The sequence below is a fragment of the Trachypithecus francoisi genome, unplaced genomic scaffold, assembly GCF_009764315.1.
Source record: "Trachypithecus francoisi isolate TF-2019V2 unplaced genomic scaffold, Tfra_2.0 Lachesis_group10, whole genome shotgun sequence".
Classification (NCBI taxonomy): Eukaryota; Metazoa; Chordata; class Mammalia; order Primates; family Cercopithecidae; genus Trachypithecus; species Trachypithecus francoisi.
Genome location: NW_022681455.1, coordinates 1,308,546 through 1,312,628, shown reverse-complemented (window position 1 = coordinate 1,312,628; position 4,083 = coordinate 1,308,546). Strand labels below are relative to the sequence as shown.

At 47.3% G+C, this 4,083-nt stretch overlaps 1 pseudogene; it reads left to right on the top strand.

Annotated features, from left to right (window-relative positions):
- Window positions 1–489: 489 nt before the first annotated feature.
- Window positions 490–3,700, top strand: LOC117088286 (annotated as a pseudogene).
- Window positions 3,701–4,083: the final 383 nt, after the last annotated feature.

Sequence of the window (4,083 nt, the reverse complement as noted above, 5' to 3'; positions counted from 1 at the left end):
CCCAGTGTGACACTTGGGGACGGGTGACTGGCTCTGGCCCTCTCCTTCTTGAAACCATAGTGAATGATCACACCCTCCCTGACCTGTCTTGTCCTCAGTTGTTCCCCCACCGAAATCCCACTGCTGGTGCTCATGGCTTGTGACGGTCCCTCCTCTTTACAAGCCACCACTTCCTGCCTCTCTTGACCAGGCAAGCCCCGAGCATGCTTTCGGGTCATTGCTCCCCATCTTTCATTCTGCATATCTTCTGCGGGTGTCCACCCAGGCTCCTGTTGGAGGTGCTGGTGCTTCATGGTGCAAATGAATAATGGGCACCTCACTTTCCCTGGAAGGAATTCTCTCGCAACACTAACTTTCCCGTAATACAGGCTCTGTTGTGTGCGTGCTGGGGACTGTCAGTTTGCAGTTAGAGCTCAATAAATCCTGTGGCCTTGAGTTGGCCCCTGGGGCATTTGCCGTCCACCTCATAAAACGATTACTTAATTAAGTATGGCTCAGTACGATTGGCAGCTTCTGCTTCTGGCCGGAGCACCAGACCTGAGTGTAGATGTGCTCTGGTCTCGCCTGTGCCTCGAGGCGGGTGGGCCCCTGTGCCGCGGAGGAGCCTTCTCCACAGAGGTGAAGGGCAGTCCTCTGGGATCACGGAAAACACACACAATTGTTGCAGAGCTCCCTCCTGTGTGGTCAGAACTCAGTGCTCAGAGGTCGCTGAAGGCCTTGCTTTTGGCAAACTGTTTCATAGATGTGACATAATTAAAAATAAATAACAGAAAACCATCTTGGATTGGGAAAATGCCAGGTCAATGGTCATTTAGAAACACTATTTAATACGTGCTTCACTTTAGCAGAGCTTTGAGCAAAGGGGGTTCAGCCATTCAGACCCGATTTATCTGAATTTAAAATGACAGCTTCCAACTTTCCTAGTGATAGTAACAGATGGTGATAATAAATGTCAGTGGTTTCTGATGCCTGCTTTTGCACATCCGTCATAGAACGATGTTATATTATTACAATCTGTAACAAGTGTAGCTCTTAAGTGTGAGGCCATGTGGCAATCACCGGGGGGCTTGGGGCCAAGGAGGGGACTGGCGAACAGCGGCTGCCGGGCAAAGCAAGTTCCAAGCACCACCAGGGTCATCTTGGATCCCACGACAGGGATCCCTTCTTTCAGTTAACGCAATTGGCTTTATATATCTTAATGCGAAAAGGGAGAGACTTCTGCCTGGATTATCCATAAGGTCCCTTCCAACTATGACGACCTTTTAGTACATTGTAAATACTTTTTTCTTCCTGGAAGATATAGCATATGCAGTAGAACATAAGCCAGATATACTCAGGTTCCAGTTCAGGGTCTGTGACCTGCTGGTCATGTGGCTCTAAAATTACGTTCTTTCTAAATCTCATTTCTTCATCTGGAAAACGGTCTGCGATTCCTTATCTTACGAGGTGGTATGAGGCATACATGAACTATCACATAAGGAGCCTTTCCTCAGTTCACCCAATACATATGGCACAAAATGTATTCCCTGATTGTTTTTTCTTTTCTTTTTTTAGACGGTCTTGCTCTGTTGCCCAGGCCAGAATGCAGTGGCATGATCCCAGCTCACTGCAACCTCTGCCTTGCGGTTGAAGCGATTCTCCTGCCTCAGCCTCCTGAGTAGCTGAGATTACAGGCACACACAACCACGTCCAGCTAATTTTTGTATTTTTGGTGAAGACGGGGTTTCACTGTGTTGGCCAGGCTGGTCTCGAACTCCCGACCTCAGGTCATCTGCCCACCTTGGCCTCCCAAAGTGTTGGGATTACAGGCGTGAGCCACTGCTCCAGGCCCCAGTGATGATTTTTGAAAATAAAGGTGTTGCCAGCTGTGTCTCCTGCCCTGCTGTTAGGTGGCAGGATTTCTCAGCCCTGCGGTGGGAGGCGGGCCGGCCTCGGCTTCCTTTGGGGCACTGGAGCGTGTGCCAGTGCATGAGTGTGCGTGAGCGTGTGTTGACCGACTGCACGGCGTGTGTCTCCGGCTGCGGGTCCCACCTCCTCCCCTGCCGCCGCCACCGCTCACGGTGTAAGTCAGTGTGAAGCAGCAGCTCCAGCCCCGGGATAGACATGGCAACGTCTCTCTGCATGAGGGACCCCGAACCAGCTGGATCTGCTCATCTCGGGGGTGGAAGCATCTGTTCGCAGCAGTAATGTACACTGTACAGAGAAGACAAGCTGCTGAAACCCTGCTTCATGTGGACTCTCCTACCTGCTTGAGGGATTCAAGAAGTCCTGTGGAAGTTTTCGTCCCTCCCTGTGTATCAAGTCCGGAATTTATCCATGCCGCTATGAGGCCAGATGTCATTACAGAAACTGTAGTGGAGGCGTCAACTGAAGAGTCTGAACCAATGGATGCCTCTCCTATTCCTACATCACCAGATAGCTGTGAACCAATGAAAAAGAAAAAAGTTGGCCGTAAACCACCCAGCAATCACCAGTTTCCAGTGGGTCTCCTGAGTTAGGTATAAAGAAGAAACTGAGAGAAGGAAAAGGAAACATAACCTATTTGTGGGAGTTTCTTTTAGATCTACTTCAAGATAAAAATACTTGTCCCCAGTATATTAAATGGCCTCAGAGAGAAAAAGGCATATTCAAGCTGGTGGATTCAAAAGCTGTCTCGAAACTTTGGGGAAAGCATAAGAATAAACCAGACATGAACTATGAAACCATGGGACAAGCTTTGAGATACTACTACCAAAGGGAAATTCTTGCAAACGTTGAAGGACAGAGGCTTTGTATGTCAGTTCAGGGATATGCCCCAAAACATAGTGGTCATAGACGATAACAAAAGTGAAACCTGTAATGAAGATTTAGCAGGAGCTATGGATGAAAAATTATGAGAACGAGTGTCTCTGTCTGCAGAAAGTCTCCTGAAAGCAGCATCCTCTGTTCGTGGTGGAAGAAATTCATCCCCTAGAAACTGCTCCAGAGCAGAGAAGGGTGTGGCTAGATTTGTGAATATCACTTCCCCTGGTCACGATGCTTCATCCAGGTCTCCTACTATCACTGCATATGTATCAGCAACAGCAGCTCCAAGGACAGTTTGTGTGGCAATGCAAGTACCTGTTGTAATGATATCATTGGGGCCAGAAAATTTCAGCTGTGGCAGTTCAGTCACTTAATGCAGGTGCACCATTAATAATCAGCACGAGTCCAACAACAGCCACCTCTCCAAAGGCAGCCATTCAGGCAGTCCCTGCTGTGATGCCAGCTTCTACTGAAAACGGAGACAAAATCACCATGCAGCCTGCCAAAATTATTACCATCCCAGCTACACAGCTTGCACAGTGTCAACTGCAGACAAAGTCAAATCTGATTGGATCAGGAAGCATTCACACTGTTGGAGCCCCCATTGGCTGTGAGAGCAGTTACCCCTGTTTCAATAGCCCATGGTACACCTGTAATGAGACTATCAGTGCCTACTCAGCAGGCATCTGGACAGACTCCTCCTCAAGTTACCAGTGTAGTCATAAAGGGGCCGGAGGTTAAATCAGAAGCAGTGGCAAAAAAGCAAGAATGTGGTGTGGAAACTTTGCTGTTGGTAGAAGAAAAACTGGCAGGTGGAAATAAGACAGTGACCCATGTAGTGGTGGTCAGTGCGCCTTCAGCTACTGCCCTTCCTGTAACTATGAAAACAGAAGGACTAGTGACATGTGAGAAATAAAATAGGAGCTCCACCATGGACTTCAGGCTGTTAGTGGCAGTACTGACATAAACATTGGCAAGGGAAGTCATCAAGAAAATGTCATTTAGAACATTTTTAATGCTTATAAGAAACAAGCAAACTTACTGGAAATAAATTATATATCTCATGTTTCAGTGGGAAATAAACTATTTATTGAGATGCTGACAGAAAACTGCCTCTTCCAGTAGGAAAACAACTGAACCCATCGCTAAAAAAAAGGATTGAAAGGAACCAAGCAGCTCACTAAGATATCAAGTCACACTAAGACTTTGAACACTAACATTCTGTAAGAGGTTATATAGTTTTCGGTTTCAGTGGGGAGGGGTTGGGACCAGTGATTTCATTGTTACATATAGCAATTT